The sequence below is a fragment of the Phoenix dactylifera genome, chromosome 16 (genome assembly GCF_051530095.1).
Source record: "Phoenix dactylifera cultivar Ajwa chromosome 16, Ajwa_hap1_PhDact_Kaust_v1.1, whole genome shotgun sequence".
Lineage (NCBI taxonomy): Eukaryota > Viridiplantae > Streptophyta > Magnoliopsida > Arecales > Arecaceae > Phoenix > Phoenix dactylifera.
Genome location: NC_143205.1, coordinates 9,277,392 through 9,296,149, shown reverse-complemented (window position 1 = coordinate 9,296,149; position 18,758 = coordinate 9,277,392). Strand labels below are relative to the sequence as shown.

The following is an 18,758-nucleotide window of genomic DNA, read 5'->3' as shown; positions in this document are numbered from 1 at the left end:
CGACGGCGGCGGAGAAGCGGAATCTTCGATCGCCGATCGGGGCTATGGATGGAGGTGAGATTAGTTTGAGGAGGAGAAGGAGGAGGAGAAGGAGGAGGCTTACCTCAGACAAGGGCGAGGTCGACGGCAGCGGGGAAGTCGGCGATGGAGGTGAGAAGTCGGCTAGGGCATCGACCGATAGAAATGAGGAGAGGGGGCCGAGCGAAGGGGTTTTATGTTGTTTAACGACGCTTATAAGCATCGTCGTTTCTAAAAGTTTTAATGACGCTTCAGAGCGTTATTGTTTCTTGAGATTTACCGACGCTAGAAAAAAGCGTCGGCAAAGGTGGGCACTGAACCAAACTTTTCCGACGCTTTCTCCTAGCGTCGGAAAAAGATAGTCGGCAAAACCCACATTTGTTGTGGTGATCATTGCTACATTTATAATTAACTATTCATAACTCCATTTAGAACAGAGTGGCCAATGCAGGTAGGTTATTCCATAGTTTCATTTTACAAAACCAAATCCAACTGGCCCATTCCAATATTCAGTTACGGTCACTGGCATTTTTTTTTTTTTGTGCTAGACAAAAGGGAGGAGGGGGGGTGAGGAGAACCTCACCCGCGTAGTAACCCCAACTAGGCTCCCTCCCAATTGGAGAATGTTCGATGCGGGTAGAACCTTTTTAACTCATACCCTCCCCACCCGTGGCAGGGCTCCACCAGCTAGGGGTGGAAAAATATGACCCGACCCGCCAACCCAACCCGTGTTCGACCCGCCATAAACATATTTGGGTTTGGTCTAAACGGGTTCGGGTCGTAAACAGGTTGACCCGTTTAACTTGTTTATTAATTGGGTCGGATACAGGTTTATATCATGCTGACCCGTGTAACCCGTTTAACCCATTTAACTATTAGGCTGATAGACCCGCCTCAGCCCGTTTTATTTGCATCGGCCCAACTTCCCCCATCGGCCCAATTTCAGCACGACCCGTTTAACCCGTCCACCGCCCGCGACTTCTCAACTTCATGGTTACTGGTTAGGGACTTAGGCCTTAGGGAGTTAGGGTTTGTGCTGCCGTCGCCTCTCAAGTTTCTTCCCTAGTCCCCTCTCCTCTCCTCCAGACCTCCGCCTCCCAAGCCCTCTCCGCCAGACCTCCGCCTCCACCCTCTCCTCCTCCGTGCGGACAAGTTCGGCCTCTCCGTCGACAGCCACCGCGGCGGCTCGAGGACCACACTCCACCGTCCGCGACTTCTCCTTAGTTAGGGACTTAGGGTTAGGGCTTGTGCTGCCCGAGCTCTATTCCGTCTCTCTCGAGTCTCTCCCCTCTCCTCTCCTCCGGATTCTTCGCCTCCCGAGTCCTCTCCTCCAGACCTCCGCCTCCGCCCTCTCCTCCCCCGTGCCGACAACTTCGGCCTCCCCGTCGACGGCGACCGCAGCGGCTCGACGGATCCTAGGAACCAAGGTTGAACGGAAGAGCTCATAAAGAGGTCGGATCCTCTGCTCTACCGAGGTAAGAAAATCCACCTTTTCTTCTTTCGGCCGGGGTGATCTTTTCTCTCTTCTTCTCTTTCTTTTTTCTGTTCCTCCCTTCTTCTATTCTCAGTGGGGTTTATCCTAGGCTAGCTTCTTCTATTCTCTATGGGGTCTGAAATTTTGGCTCTGTTTCCTTCATTTATTTTTTTATTTTTTTTTTTGTTTATAGATTTGAGTTGCAAATGCTTTTTGGTATAAACAGTCTAGTAGAGTAGTAGTTCTTGTGGAAGATTCTACATAGATTCTGCACAAGAATAATTATTTTTAAATAATATTTTTTTGAATGCTGGTAAAATGCCAAGATGCATGCCGTCATGTTATACAAAATACTGTAGCTTTCTTAGAATGAGAGTGTCATTTTTTGGGGGAAATAATAGTAAGATTTATGCTTAAAGCTTTGATCCTCTTAGTAAGACTGTAAGAGGGGCTTTCTTTGGCCTTAAAATCATTGGTTATAATAAGTTACTCAGACTATTGTATGGTAATGACTGTTGCTATCTGACAAAACCATATTATAACATCAACTTACCTTTTGTTGATTTGTAATTTTGTATACTTCAACACAGGGTGTGCTTTACATATTTGAGGATGTAACTGCAGAAGCAAGTATCACTAATGATGTCTATTTGAAGATTACAGACTTTCTAACTGTTATTGCTTAACTTTGATAAGAGTTTCCGAAGATTCATGTTTTTAACATTATTATTTTATTTTTTTGCAGTGCATTTACAGTTGTTGGAAAGTAGAAGCAGTTGAACATCTAAGTTTTCGAGATTATTTTGATAAATCTGACTCAGCAAAAGTAAATGCATTTACAGTTGTTTCCATTCTCTTTTCAAATTATTTTCTTTCTAAATTGGTATTATGATATAATTTTAAATTATATGATATAGATGGATAAACAGTTCGTGAATATAGATTTAGAGAGTGATGGTGATAGGGCAAATGAATCGACGCCCTTAGGTTCTAATGCAGTTGTATGCAACTCCACACATGGAAAACGTAAAAGAAAATTGACTTCCCTTGTCTATCGATATTATCATATAAATGAAACAACTGAAAAATGTAAGTGTATAAAGTGTGGTGTAGAATATTCATTTGGTGGTAAGGTTGGGACCGAAAATCTGAAACGTCATTTAGAGAATTGCAGAAAGAACCGTGACATAGGACAGATGATCTTATCACAAGCTTAAGGGTCCATATCAATGTGTTCTACTAAGTTTAATCCTGACAAATTTCGTGAATTGCTAACACTTTTAATTATTAAGCATGATCTACCATTACAATTTGTTGAGTATGAAGGCATTAGATCTTTATTTGCTTATGTTCGTGAGGAGGCCAAGTTAGTATCAAGGAATACTGTAAAGGCTGATTTGTTGAAATTATATAAAAAAGAGAAGGAAAAATTAGTATTGTGGCTACATTCAATTCCTTCTAGGATAAGTTTAACTTCGGATTTGTGGACCTCCATTACTACCAATGGGTATTTATGTTTAACTGCCCATTTTATTGATGATGAATGGGTGTTACAAAATAAAGTTCTTAACTTTCGCTTCATGCCTCCTCCACATAATGGCATATCTTTATGTGAAATAATTTACAATTTGTTGATTGATTGGGGAATTGAAAAGAAATTGTATTACATGATTTTGGATAATGCATCGGTAAATGATGTTTTTGTTGACATGCTAAAGATCCAACTTAATTTGAACAATGCACTTTACTCAGATGGTGAGTTCTTTCATGTCCGATGTTGTGCTCATATTCTTAACTTAATTGTACAAGAGGGATTAAAGGAGATAGATGAACCCATCTCTAAAATTCGTGAAAGTATTAAATATGTGAGAGGTTCACAAGTTCGGAAACAAAAATTTTTGGAATGTGTTAGACAAGTTTCTTTAGAAAGTAAAAAAGGCTTAAGGCAAAATGTTCCTACAAGATGGAATTCAACTTTTTGATGCTAGATAGTAGTGCTCTTGATGAGAGCACAAAAGTGCGATCTACATACCACATAAATTAGTATTATCGCTAACAAGATCATGATAATCTCACTAGATTAATATTATATTTTTGTTAAGTATAGGTGATCGTAAATCGAGGCCAAAATACGTATTCAGTACAGATTGGGCTTAGACAGATGCATAACTCAGACCGCATATGCCCAACCCCGTCATGGTCTGATCGAATTCACCATTCATTGAGTATACTTGCACCGGAGCTACACATGTCTACATGCCACAGCTTCTAGAGCACATTGGGGATCAAAATAAAGAAAGATCATGTGTAGTTGGGGAAGAATTCCAAAAACTTTCCAAATCGGGCGTTCCCTTCCCCAGCCGTCCGTGATGTTTTTGTGCTTCCACCTCCCTCCGCGTGCGCCTCTTCCCAGCATCCGCACGACCCAGCAATCCGCGATCACCTCCGAAGCATTCGTCCCATGTCCGTGATCATCTCCCGGACCTCCCAGCAGCCGCGATCACCGCCCGGCCGTCTGCCACCGCCCAGCTTCTTCCCGGCCGTCCGCTCCTCTCGCACAACCAGATCTGCAACGCGTCCCAGCTACCCCGTAATCATCCCGCGATCAACGCTCCCATGCCCGCGATCAGCTCCAGCGCCCGAGCCTGTGAAGCCTCCCAGCATCCCGTCTCCACCGTGTCCGCTTCTCCCGTGCTCTCAGCCATCTGCCGTGATACGCCCTCAATCTCCTCCACAGCATCCGCCCGAGCCGAAGATCACAGCATTCCGTGAAGCGTCGCACCCATCAGCGCCGGATTCACTCCGTTGTCACCTCCTCTCCACGCGCGATCAGGGGAATCCTAGCTTGTCCATGGGCTCCGGGGCGATCTATATGAAGAGGGCCTTCTCGGCTGGGAGGGGGGGCCGGCATCCGAAGAGAAAAGAAGAGTGAAAACAGAGGAAGAAAGAGAGGGAAACAGGGTATGCCCTGTTTCCGGAAATAAAAAAAAGAGAGAAATAGAAAAAAAAAATATGAGGAGGCTTATTTCTTTGATGGAGGGCTGATATCCTAGGTGATGGGTGAAGGGAGATCATTTGGTGTACCAAATTCTTGATGTAAATTCTAATCCTTTGCTTTATACGATTTATCTTTTGATTATGCCATGATTCTTATATGTTGAAAATTCTTTTATGATTTATGCTTATTGATACATGTCTTCCTCGATTATTTGATTCATCGTTGACGTTATAAGGCACGTTGAATGCTTAAAAAAAAAAAAATTCATGTTATCAAGAACATACTCCATAATTAAATTTTCTGCTTATAATTCTTAAAGAAAACAAAAGAATCATAGAATTTATCGCATGAATTTGATATTATCAAAGGAGATTCTGGATCCCTGCACCATCTTAATCTATCCTAACTTCGATTCTCTATTTATTGATTTATTTTCTATTTGCAAAACATCATCTTAATCCACAAGTTTATTGTATTTATTAAATCTGAAATTACGCTAATAATCCATATTTCGTTCCCTGAGGAATCGACCTCGGACTCTCGAGTTATACTACTTGTGCGATTCTCCTGCACTTGGAAGAACAGTTTTTCAAAAGCACCAAGTTTTTGGCGCCGTTGCCGGGGAACGGCTGAGTTATTAGTATAATTTTAGATTTAATTTTTACCTTAGTAGTTAGTATTTTTCTTTTGAAAAAAAAAAAATTTGCATCTTTACTACTATTTTTAATTCCCTGCACAGTTTGCATCAAACTCTGATATCATAGAAATTAGCCGTCTGATTTGACTCAAATTTGGTCAGCTAGTGCAAGAACAATGTTCGATAATCTGAACGGTCTGATTGACATTCTAATATTTTTAAGACCATCAGATTAATACGAAACCTTGCTGCTTTCTACTTTAAATTTTCAGCATTTATTTTTTTTAGAATCAGAATTTTATCGTTATCATATCTCATTAACCCTTGTTGCTAATTGAAAATTTAAGGAAAAAAAAAACTTTAAGAAAAGATCAAAGGTGATTATTCAAAACTAAAAAAAAAAAAAACCTAAAATTTCAAATTTCAAATTTCAGAATTCAAATTTCAAATGTCAACTCATAAAATTTTAAAAAAAATAAATAAATAATTTGCTTGATCACCTATTCAATGAAATTTAATGTCATGCCATAAAATATTTAAAAAAAATCTCTTGATTGTTGCATATAGTGTAAGGCATCAACATAAAATATTCTAAGGGCTGAACCTATTTAAAAAGATAAGGTCGGGATTTCATCACTCGTCCTTAGCCCAAAAATCACCCCAGTGCATAAATGTCCCAAGCTTAACTAAAATCAACTAGACGTTGGCCCCTAAGGACATTCGAGCTCAATAGGACGAAGACCACCGAAAGTTGCACTAATTTCGCTCTGTGGCTTAGTTGATGTCTAGGCAAGCTTTGTCCCTATAAGGGAGACAGTTCATCTGTTCGAGGCAAGTGGGTTTTAAGTGGGACCTTTGCGAACGCATCGTGACCCCTCCACTTACCTGGGAGCTTACCTGGTCAACTAGGTTCATTAGACCGGATTGGAGGCTTAGGTGTCCTCTTCAAACCAGTTAGGAGCTGTCTAGAAATTTAAGAAAAACATTAGAAATTGAGGTGTACTGTTTTGTTGCATGATTAATTGAGAATAGATTTTTGAATTAAGGTGTCGTTTTAGGTTATCTTTAGTTGGTACTTATAATTTAAAAAAAAAAAAGAGGGAAATATTTTGCATGCTAAAGTGGAATAGGGACGACACTGGTCGATTAAGTCGTACAACTTTAGATCATCCCTTAGGACATACCCCTGAAATTCCTTCTCAATATCTCACACCTTGTGAGATGGCTGATTTAAATGAAGATGCGGGGAGTCACCACAATCAAGAACGAGAACCCCATGTTATGACTCTAAGACAATACCTACAACCGGCTAGGACTAGTCAGCCTTCATGCATAATTTTTTTTGATAATGTAGGACATTTTGACATCAAACCAGGGGTAATCCAATTGCTGCCCAAGTTTCATGGGTTAGAGTCCGAAAGTCCGTATCTTCATTTAAAGGATTTTGAAGAATTGAGCATTACATTTAGAGTGCCAAATGTCACCGAGGATGTTCTCAAGTTGACATTGTTTCCTTTCTCTCTAAAGGATAAGGCCAAAACATGGCTAAACTCTTTGCGACCTAGATCAATAAGGAATTGGCAAGATATGCAGAGAGAATTTTTGAAAAAGTTCTTTCCCACACAAAGGACCAACTTTTTAAAAAGACATATTAGCAATTTCCAACAAAAAGATAATGAAACATTTTATGAATGTTGGGAAAGATTTAAAGACCTTCTTCTCTCATGCCCTCATCACGGGTTCGAAACTTGGAGAACCATTAGCTTCTTTTATGAAGGTTTATCTCCACAGTTGAAACAGTTTGTAGAGACCATGTGTAATGGTAGATTTTTAGAAAAACACCCTGATGAAGCATGGGAATATTTGGATTCCCTTGCGGAGACTGCCCAACTTTGGGATAACGGGGATAGAAATAACAAGTCTTTGCCTAAGCCTACTAGCTCTGTACTTTACAACCTCAGAACTGAGGATGATCTTCATGCTAAAATGGCAGCCCTCACTAGGAAGGTAGAAGAAATTGAGCTTAGGAAGGCTGAGCCTGTCAAAACTATAGAGGTTAGAAACGAGTGTTGTAGTATCTGCGATATGTCGGGTCATACCACTACAGATTGCCCCCACCATACCGGCATTCAAAGAAGTCTTGCACGATCAAGCAAATGCTATGAACTCCTACCAAAAGCCTTATAACGATCCATACTCGAATACCTATAACCCTGGTTGGAAGAATCATCCAAACTTTAGGTGGAGAAATGATCATCCTCAACAGTCACACCATTCAGCTCCTCCACCTGCACATCCTACTTTTGCATCACCACCCTCTCAAAAGCCAAATATCGAGGATACCTTGCAATCCATACAAACTTTTCTACAAGGTCAAGCTAATATCAATGCTCAAAATAATCGAAATTTTGAAGACATAAGGAACCAATTGTCAATGTTGACTACCGTCCTAAGTACCCAAGAGAAGGGTAAGCTTCCAGCTCAACCCCAACCTAACCCACAAGTGCACGGTAGTAATAATACGGCTCCTTCTAGTTCGCATACAGAGCATGCAAAGTGCATCATGACGTTGCGTAATGGGAAAATCATTGATCAGACCGTTCCATTAAGACCGCAGGTCACTTCTAATTCTGATGCTCCCAAAGTTGATGAAAGAGACAAAGAAGAAGTTGAGGTCCCAACTTCTACTAAGAAAGTTGAATGTCCTTTTCCTCCACCTTTTCCACAACGGTTAAAGCCGTTGCAAAAGCTCGAACCTAATTCTGAAATTCTTGAGCTTTTTAAACAAGTAAAGATCAACATACCTCTTCTTGATGCAATCAAACAAGTACCCTCATATGCCAAATTTTTGAAGGACTTGTGTACTGTCAAACGCCGATTAAATGTTAAGAAGAAGGCATTTTTAACTGAAAATGTGAGTGCTATTTTGCAGCACAACATTCTCCCTAAATATAAAAATCCAGGTTGCCCAATCATCTCATGCATCATAGGTGACTTTAGGATAGAGCGAGCATTGTTAGATTTAGGGGCGAGTGTGAATTTATTGCCATATTCTGTATATGAGCAACTTGGTTTAGGTGAGTTGAAGCCAACCTCCGTCACTTTGCAATTAGCTGACAGATCAGTTAAAATTCCAAGGGGGATTATCGAGGATGTATTAGTCCAAGTAGACAAGTTCTACTTTTCTGTCGATTTTATTGTATTGGACACACATCCGGCTTCGAACTCACAGTCTCAGATTCCGGTCATTTTAGGACGTCCATTCCTTGCAACTTCTAATGCATTGATTAATTGTAGGAATGGCGTCATGAAGCTTTCTTTCGGTAATATGACCTTAGAACTAAACATTTTTAATGTGTGCAAACAACCCAATGATTCCGAAGAGAGTAAGGAGGTTGATTGGGTTGAAACCATCGCAGAAGATTATTTGTTAGCTAAAGCAATTAACGACCCATTCAATGATAGCTTAATTGATTGGTGTCCTAATGGAACCAATGGTAATAATTTGTCAGTCACACCTATTGTGGATAATCTAGATATCAAGATGGTCAATGGGTGGAGACCAAAAGAAGGAGAATTTGAGAGATTGTCGCCTCGAGAGGTGAAAATAGAACCATCCCATGAGCAAGCACCCAAGCTCGAATTGAAACCCTTACCAAAGGAACTTAAGTATGCTTTTCTTGGACCCGAAGATACTTTTCCTGTAATCATCTCGTCTGGACTTGATCATACCCAAGAAGGAAAATTAATTGATGTTTTAAAGAATCATAAAGGAGCCTTAGGGTGGTCTATTGCCGATTTGAAGGGAATTAGCTCCTTAATTTGCACGCACCGGATATATTTGGAGGACAATGCCAAAACCACAAGGCAAATGCAACGAAGGTTAAATCCTACAATGAGAGATGTGGTTAAGGCAGAAGTCCTCAAGTTGCTTGACGTGGGTATTATTTACCCAATTTCCGACAGCAAGTGGGTAAGCCCTACTCAAGTCATTTCTAAGAAATCGGGTTTGACGGTAGTAGAAAATGAACAAGGTGAACTAGTTCCAACTCGTGTCCCGACGAGTTGGCGCATGTGTGTTGACTACCGAAAGCTGAATTTGGTCACACGAAAGGATCACTTTTCTCTACCCTTCCTAGACCAAGTGTTGGAGAGAGTTGCAGGGCATGATTTCTATTGTTTTCTCGATGGCTATTCGGGATATTATCAAATTGAAATTTCACCAGAAGATCAAGAGAAGACTACCTTCACTTGTCCTTTTGGCACATTTGCTTTCCGATGAATGCCATTCGGGTTGTGTAATGCACCTGCAACATTCCAAAGATGCATGCTCAGCATCTTTGAAAACATGAACGAGAAATTTTTGGAAGTGTTCATGGACGACTTCTCTATTTTTGGTGACTCATTTGATGATTGCTTGTCACATTTACAAGCAGTCTTAGCTCGATGTATAGAAAAGAATTTGATACTGAATTGGGAGAAATGCCACTTCATGGTGCCAAAAGAAATTGTCTTAGGACATATTGTTTCATCGAAGGGCATGGAAGTAGATAGAGCTAAGACTGATTTAATTGCTAAGCTACCTGCACCCAAGACGGTTAGAGATGTTAGATCATTTTTGGGTCATGCCGGATTCTATAGGAGGTTCATCAAGGACTTTAGTGTCATAGCTCGACCATTATGTAACCTCCTATCCCTTGATACACCGTTCAATTGGACTGAAACCTGTCAGGAGGCATTTGAAAAGTTGAAGTCTATGCTTAGCACTGCACCCATCGTGCGACCACCCGATTGGTCATTACCGTTTGAGATTATGTGTGACGCTAGCGACTATGCGATAGGAGCTGTCCTAGGACAACGCAAGGATAATAAGCCATATGTCATTTACTATGCAAGCAAAACCTTAAACGATGCTCAAATGAATTACACCACCACCGAGAAGGAATTGCTTGCAGTAGTATTTGCCTTAGATAAATTTCGCTCTTACATCCTTGGTGCTCCTATTGTTATCTTCACAGACCATGCAGCGCTAAAATATTTGTTGGATAAGAAAGAGGCCAAACCACGCTTAATACGATGGATACTTCTACTCCAAGAATTTGACATCACTATTAAAGATAAAAAAGGAGTAGAGAATGTGGTTGCTGACCATTTATCACGGCTAGTTTTTCATGATTCAGTGCCAAAATTTTCCATCAAGGACTCATTCCCTGAAGAGCAGTTGTTTGCACTTTCTAGTATGCCATGGTATGCAGATATTGTAAATTTTCTTGTTACAAACCGGATGCCAGAGCATTGGGGGTCGACAGATAGAAAAATTTTCTTGTGCGAAGTAAAGAATTATTACTATGACGAACCCTATTTATTTAAATATTGCAACGATCAAATCTTTAGACGATGCATACCGGATCATGATATACAAAGCGTACTTTCTTTCTGCCACACTGATGCTTGCGGTGGATACTTTGCCTCTAAGAAAACTGTTGCAAAGGTCTTGCAATGTGGTTTCTATTGGCCTACTATGTTCAAAGATGCCCACGAGTTCTGCAGAACATGTGATCCATGTCAACGTATTGGAAGTCTAACTCGTAGGCAAATGATGCCTCTTCAACCCATTACTATTATCGAAATTTTCGATTGTTGGGGCATCGATTTTATGGGCCCATTCCCACCATCTTTTGGATATGAGTACATCTTAGTCGGTGTCGAATATGTGTCCAAATGGGTAGAAGCTATTGCTTGTAAGACCAATGATCACAAACCTGTCCTAAAGTTTTTAAAAGAAAATATTTTTTCACGATTTGGGATGCCTAAAATCATAATTAGTGACGGTGGAAAACACTTTTGTAATAAGCCTTTCGAAACCTTATTGAAAAAATATGGTGTCACCCATAGAATTGCTACCCCATATCATCCGCAAACCAGTGGCCAGGTAGAGTTAGCCAATCGAGAGATCAAACGTATTTTAGAGAAAACGGTGAACCCATCACGGAAAGATTGGTCCTTGAAACTATCAGATGCATTATGGGCTTATCGTACTGCATACAAAACCAATCTTGGCATGTCTCCCTACCGGCTAGTCTACGAAAAAGCGTGTCATTTGCCCGTAGAAATAGAACATAAATCGTATTGGGCAATTAGAAAATTGAATTTTGATTTACAAGATGCCTGTCTAGCTAGAAAATTGCAATTAAACGAGCTTAATGAGATTCGCAGAGATGCTTATGACAATGCTAAAATTTGCAAAGAACGAATGAAGATCTTACATGATAAATCAATTTTAAAAAAATCTTTTGAACCTTTGCAAAAAATTCTTTTATATGATTCCCGCTTACATCTATTTCCTGGTAAGTTGCGATCGAGATGGACAGGTCCTTACATTATAAAAATTGTTTTTCCACATGGGGCGGTTGAGATTGAGAATCCACGGGATGGTAGAATTTTTAAGGTAAATGGACACAGACTTAAACCTTTTCTTGAGAATTTTGCAGATGAAGAAGACTCCTTTTTCTTGGGGGAGCCTTCTTATGACTGAACATGAAGGCAAAGGTATGTGTATATTAGTCAGAATTATTTTTCTAGTTTTGTAGGTCTTATTTTTTGGATATCAGCAGCTCAAGGTATTCCTCTTCTCTCCAATATATTTTCTCTACTGTCTCTCGTATATAGTTTTCTTGTATCTATTACATTGAGGACAATGCAATGTTTAAGTTGGGGGGAGGGAAATATTTTGATTAAAAAAAAAAAAAAACTTGTTTTTGCATTTGATTTATTACCAATGCACATGTATTTTTCATATTAAGTTTGTGCAACTATTAAGGCAAGAAACATATGCATACTATGACTGATTAGAGATCTATTATTAGATCCCCGCACATGAACTTAATGACTATAGGAAGGCCTCAGGAGTTCACGTTTGTTTAGTGCATTTTTATTAAGCCATATCTGTAAAAGAAGTATGAGTATCCTTGTCCGTATTATAAGGTTCATGATTTGGTTTTCACATAAAGTTAGAAGTTGAATACCCTAGCTAGATCACCTAAGTGCCTTATGTTCCGACCTTGGTTGACCTATAGCCACAATGCAGTCGCGTTATATGGTTCAGTTTACCTTCTCTTTTTATTGCAAAAAAAAAAAAGAAGATGACAAGTCTGACCTCGTGGTGTAGTCTGGTTCGAGCAATTAAGCCCGAGGGGTGTTTCACCTAATGCCTTGAGCCAACTGGATCAGGAGTCATTGGCCGAAAACTCGCTACATGGACCTTACTAGAGCCTAAGGAGGTTGGATTATTGTAATCGTCATATGTGTTTAAAAATAAAAATAAGCATGAATAGGGTTGGTCAGACTGAACCCAGTGATATGTGGTAATGGCTGGTTTGACTCCATTAATTTGGAACTCTGTGTACTTTGGATGTTTAGATGGGATTGATAGCTCCTTCTTTATATGCGAACCATTCTTGACAAAATTTAGACAACATGAGATATTCTGAAAATTTGATGGATCAGGCTCCAATAAACTGTAATAAACACCTGTGAACTTGAGTAGTGCACCTAAAAGTCAAGTGGTACCATGTTGTGGTGGAGGTATTAGTGCTCTAAAAAAGTCATCTGTTTATGCATACTACACTTTAGTATTACCCTTGCTTTGATAGTTGCCATGCTTGAGAAAAATATATATCACGTGTGCATTGACTTAAATTTCATTATATATCATTTCATGAATGATGTTTGTGGGTAACATCACTGCAAACCCTCACGAGACAACACTCGTCCACTAGGGTAACCTAGGGGTTTAACGGCTTGTTGCACATGCTAAGTGCAATCGTGATTCCTACGAAAGTGAGTACTTATCTTAATTTTATGCAATTAGTTCTAATAAAACATCAAAGGATCAACCAACACTTTTTGTACTCTCATGATATTGTTTACTCTAAATTGCTAGAGACTAGCAATAAGCTAGTTGGGGGGTGTGATGAGAGCACAAAAGTGCGATCTACATACCACATAAATTAGTATTATCGCTAACAAGATAATGATAATCTCACTAGATTAATATTATATTTTTGTTAAGTATAGGTGATCGTAAATCGAGGCCAAAATACGTATTCAGTACAGATTGGGCTTAGACAGATGCATAACTCAGACCGCGTATGCCCAACCCCGTCATGGTCTGATCGAATTCACCATTCATTGAGTATACTTGCACCGGAGCTACACATGTCTACATGCCACAGCTTCTAGAGCACATTGGGGAAGAATTCCAAAAACTTTCCAAATCGGGCGTTCCCTTCCCCAGCCGTCCGTGATGTTTTTGTGCTTCCACCTCCCTCCGCATGCGCCTCTTCCCAGCATCCGCACGACCCAGCAATCCGCGATCACCTCCGAAGCATTCGTCCCATGTCCGTGATCATCTCCCGGACCTCCCAGCAGCCGCGATCACCGCCCGGCCGTCTGCCACCGCCCAGCTTCTTCCCGGCCGTCCGCTCCTCTCGCACAACCAGATCTGCAACGCGTCCCAGCTACCCCGTAATCATCCCGCGATCAACGCTCCCATGCCCGCGATCAGCTCCAGCGCCCGAGCCTGTGAAGCCTCCCAGCATCCCGTCTCCACCGTGTCCGCTTCTCCCGTGCTCTCAACCATCTGCCGTGATACGCCCTCAATCTCCTCCACAGCATCCGCCCGAGCCGAAGATCACAGCATTCCGTGAAGCGTCGCACCCATCAGCGCCGGATTCACTCCGTTGTCACCTCCTCTCCACGCGCGATCAGGGGAATCCTAGCTTGTCCATGGGCTCCGGGGCGATCTATATGAAGAGGGCCTTCTCGGCTGGGAGGGGGGGGCGGCATCCGAAGAGAAAAGAAGAGTGAAAACAGAGGAAGAAAGAGAGGGAAACAGGGTATGCCCTATTTCCGGAAATAAAAAAAAAGAGAGAAATAGAAAAAAAAAATATGAGGAGGCTTATTTCTTTGATGGAGGGCTGATATCCTAGGTGATGGGTGAAGGGAGATCATTTGGTGTACCAAATTCTTGATGTAAATTCTAATCCTTTGCTTTATACGATTTTTCTTTTGATTATGCCATGATTCTTATATGTTGAAAATTCTTTTATGATTTATGCTTATTGATACATGTCTTCCTCGATTATTTGATTCATCGTTGACGTTATAAGGCACGTTGAATGCTTAAAAAAAAAGAATTCATGTTATCAAGAACATACTCTATAATTAAATTTTCTGCTTATAATTCTTAAAGAAAACAAAAGAATCATAGAATTTATCGCATGAATTTGATATTATCAAAGGAGATTCTGGATCCCTGCACCATCTTAATATATCCTAACTTCGATTCTCTATTTATTGATTTATTTTCTATTTGCAAAACATCATCTTAATCCACAAGTTTATTGTATTTATTAAATCTGAAATTACGCTAATAATCCATATTTCGTTCTCTGAGGAATCGACCTCGGACTCCCGAGTTATACTGCTTGTGCGATTCTCCTGCACTTGGGAGAACAGTTTTTCAAAAGCACCAGCTCTCTTTTACCGTCGTGCCTTTCTTCATTTGAAATTAAGTGACTCTAATTACAAGCATTGTCCATCTGAAGAGGAGTGGGGTAAAGTTGAGAAGATTAGCAGGTTGTTGAGTGTATTCTATGATGCTACTTTAGTATTCTCCGGAGCTAAATATCCTACATCAAACCTATATTTTTCTCAAGTTTTCTTGATTGAGCTTACTCTAAGGCAAGAGATGCAGAGTGCAGATGCTTTCATACAAAGAATGACACGGCAGATGTATCAAAAATTTGAAAAGTATTGGTCGGATCATAGCTTAATCTTGTCCATGGCAGTAATTTTGGATCCTCGGTACAAATTTCAGTTTGTGGAGTATTGTTATAAGAAGTTGAATGGGTATGGTTCTACTGAGAGCATGCACATCCGTGATTGTATGTTTTCTCTCTTTAATCAGTATATGCTTGCTTCTTCTAAAACTCCAACTACTATCACATCAACTCATGGAGATATGGAAACCGGTACTTCTTCTAAAACTTCTGAGGCATTTAGAAAAGCAGATGCTTTTAAGGTAATATAAAACTTTTTTTTATCTAAAATAAATGTATTGTGCTTGTATATGGTATTGTTTCTTATAAATAACTTATTCCATTTTTTCAATAATGTAGGATTTTGATACATTTGAAAGCTTTGATTTTGTGACTACTGCACAGAAGTCTCAATTGGAACTATATTTGGATGAGCCTAGAGTTGATAGGATGTCCAATTTGGATATCTTTGATTTTTGGAAAACCAAGCAGTCTCATTATCCTCAACTTTCTCTTATGGCACGTGATATTCTAACTATTCCAATATCTACAGTCGCCTCTGAATCTGCTTTTAGTATCGGTGGGTGAGTACTTGATAAGTATCGTAGTTCTCTTAAACCGGATATTGCCGAGGCCTTGATTTGTACTCGAGATTGGGTGTTCGAAAAGAAAGGTATATGTTTTATCAATTATATTTCTATTATTTTTTGAATGAATTTATTATTAATTATTGCAATATTTCAATGTAGATGTTGAGGAGGCCGAGTTAGATGAGACTGTAGAAGATATCATAAACTCAAGTTCCTACAATGAAACTCAATCAACTCAATGCTCGGCCAATGTTGAACCTAATTCATAGTGAGATGAATCATGATCATGGAAACTCCTTTTTGGTTTTGGTTTAGATATGGATGTTGTTAGTGTTTCTTTCTTTTTTTAGTTTTGCTTTGACTATGGATGGTGTCATTGGACTTATGGAGTTATGGACCTTATGATGGTGGTTATACAATATTAAGTTGATATTTATAGCTATTTGGTAGTTTCTTATTCAATATATGAATCCTTTATAGAAACTATGAATCTTGTTGTTTTCATCTATCTCATTCTTATGTTATAATGAGACAGGTTCATTCTTATGTTATTCAATATAGTTATTTGGTAGCTATTCTTATGTCCCACTTGGTTCCTCATCCTGTCTGGATGTATATAAGGTAACCATTCATGTAGCTATAAATGAATGGAGATCTAATCATTTAGCTTGAGACTAGATTCCACTGGGTTCCTCATCCTGTTTGGTTTATCTATTTAGCTTGAAATCTGATTATTTAGACGTTCAGGCGAACTCTCCCAGTGTTGGCGTGACTCATTTGTGCCCGATATGAACTTAAATTGTGATCTGAAGTTGGTGCAGGCAACTGGTACTTGATCTGTTCGATCACATAACTTTTGTCCTCTTATATTGAGGTACCAACCTCTTTTCTCTCCTTATCTTTTCATTAATTTTCTGCCATCTGTTGAAGCAACTTTTCTGCGATACAGGCTCTTTGATTTGTATTAATCAAGTTGTATTAATCAACTTTTCTGCGATACGCTGCTGCTTTCTGGGTTATGGAAATATCATATTTTAGCAGCCACATTTTTATCAGTGTTTATATATCTGTTATTGAAAACTGACTATCTGTTCTCTTTACCACTTCTACAGTAAGTTACGGAGTGATGTTTTGAGGGAAGCAATTTCTCTCAGATTGCAAATGATTCTAGGGAGAAGAAGCGCAATTTTACTGAAACCATTGAGCTACAAATTGGTCTGAAAAACTATAACCCCCAAAAAGATAAGCATTTCAGTGGATCTTATGTTTACCTAATGTGATTTTTAATGGCAAACATCAAACAAATAACTTGTCTAATGCATTTATATTCAGGGCCTGGTTGTTCTTCTATTGGCAATTGGAGCTGATGCTTAGGGCTACACAGCAATATAAATTTAATTGGAGGTAGGATTCTTCTAATTTTGCCGACACTGGCAAGAAAAAAAGTAGGGGTGTTGCAGGAGATGATTCTCAGATTACCACTTACTAACTTCATTCCGTTGCTGGACGATTGTAGATATATCGATGCGCGACCTTTTAGTTGTTTATGACAATGTTAAGCAGCGGATTGGATGGGCCAGCGCAGAGCCGCAGACTGTAGCAGGGCTTTCAAGTCTGTAACTTACCCGTTGGAATGATTTGAGTCCTTCTTGAAAGGGTTGACAATAAGACGAAGACATGAGCATCCATTGTCTCTGACTCGATGTTTGCATGCATACATGCAGAACTTAGAATGAAACCTTTCTTACTCTACCATCCGATGATGTAATATTAAATACATCAAAATTCTCATCTTTTCTCTGTGAGTATTTTGTTGCTGTGCTATCTTTACACTGTAAGCTCTTTGAATAAGGGAATGGGAGCAGCGCTTTGCATTGTGCGCTGAACATAAAAACATGGCCTCTTTTTGTACAAACTGTAAGGAATGGGATCTGTTTTCTTGATTTTTGTAATGAATGGGATCTTTTTTTTTGATTTTTTTCTTATGCTGCTTAATGTATAAAATAGGTTGGATCGGATTGGGTTGGTTTAAGGCCTAAGGCTAGCAGCCTGAGAGGTTATCTATTTATTATATAGGTTAAACTGATTGGGTTGGGCAGATTAAACGGGTCGGGTTAGGCAGGTTAAACAGGTTGGGTTGGGCAGGTTAAACAGGTCTAAATAGGTTAAATGGGTCGGATTGGGTAAACAGATTAAACAGGTCGGGTCGGGTTAGGCAAACAGGTTTACCTGTTTATTAAACAGATTAAACGGGTCGGGTCGGGTTACCAATTTATTAAACAGGATAGGTTCAGGTTCTAATTTCTGACCCGTTTAATAAACAGGTCGAGTTCAGGTTTATGATTTTCTAACCCGACCTACATGTGACCCGACCTGTTTATGATCCGACCCAACCCGATTGCCACCCCTACCACCAGCGTGGCAGCCCTATCCTCATATGAGTACGTCACACCAGCACCATCTAACTAAACGGCAGACCAGATAGCGACTCCACCGGGCAAAATAGGCGGAGGGCATCCAGTCTCCGCATTTAATCGACACCCGTGTGTTTCGAACCTGGGCCACTTCGGTGGAATCAAAGCCCCGTTCCCCCCGTGCTACCACCTCGGTGGTCTGGCAATAAATTTTGAGTCCTTCATCTGCATGCCTATTAAATGCAAAGGAGATTGAAAGCTTAACTCTTTTTTACAATTCAGAAAAATTTAAAAAATATAAAAATATCAGTTCTTCTTAATTATTTTTGAAAGTCATAAAAAAATTGCTTATATTTTCATCCACACACACACAAAAATCATTTTTAAAAACGGTTGCTGGCACTGGAGGCCTCTTAGGTGATCCGGTCGGATAGACCTTTGACAGTTTGGGACATCTGGAGCTCCACATCTGCTCGTGGAGTGCTCCATTTGGTGTTTTTCACTTGAGAGCCCCCACCTCCGAGTTTCCTCAAAGTCAACTTCGATGGATGCGTCTTGCAGGACAGTAGGAGGGGAGGTGCGGGCTTCATTATTAGGGGCCCAGATTCCAGGGTGATTGCGGCCGGGGGTTGCCACTTGTTTGACACATCGGTGTCAGGAAAGGAGTTGAGAGCGGCTTGGTTGGGCTTGTGCTATGTTTGGCGTGCCCTGCAGGAGAGAGACGTCCTCTTGGAGGATGACTCTGCGATGGCTATTAGATGGATTCGACAGACTTCTGGGGGGCTTGGCGACTACCATCTGCTGGT

The 18,758-nt window shown here is 40.1% G+C and overlaps 2 long non-coding RNA genes and 1 other non-coding gene across 7 annotated transcripts; 2 read left to right on the top strand and 1 right to left on the bottom strand.

Moving 5' to 3' along the window:
• Positions 1-998: 998 nt before the first annotated feature.
• On the top strand, positions 999-17,490 carry LOC103723377 (uncharacterized). Of its 5 annotated transcripts, XR_016398680.1 has the most exons (5): positions 15,607-15,621; positions 15,698-15,806; positions 16,286-16,412; positions 16,651-16,942; positions 17,055-17,490. It is a non-coding gene; the product is annotated as an uncharacterized LOC103723377 (long non-coding RNA). The 5 variants fall into 5 exon arrangements; XR_016398681.1 differs by lacking the exons at positions 15,607-15,621; positions 15,698-15,806 and adding an exon at positions 999-1,493; XR_016398678.1 differs by having other exon boundaries at positions 15,564-15,621; positions 15,698-16,412.
• On the top strand, positions 1,509-4,631 carry LOC149751110 (uncharacterized). The gene is made up of 2 exons (XR_016398682.1): positions 1,509-2,318; positions 3,600-4,631. It is a non-coding gene; the product is annotated as an uncharacterized LOC149751110 (long non-coding RNA).
• On the bottom strand, positions 6,760-6,869 carry LOC120105456 (small nucleolar RNA R71). The gene has a single exon (XR_005507856.1). It is a non-coding gene; the product is annotated as a small nucleolar RNA R71 (small nucleolar RNA).
• Positions 17,491-18,758: the final 1,268 nt, after the last annotated feature.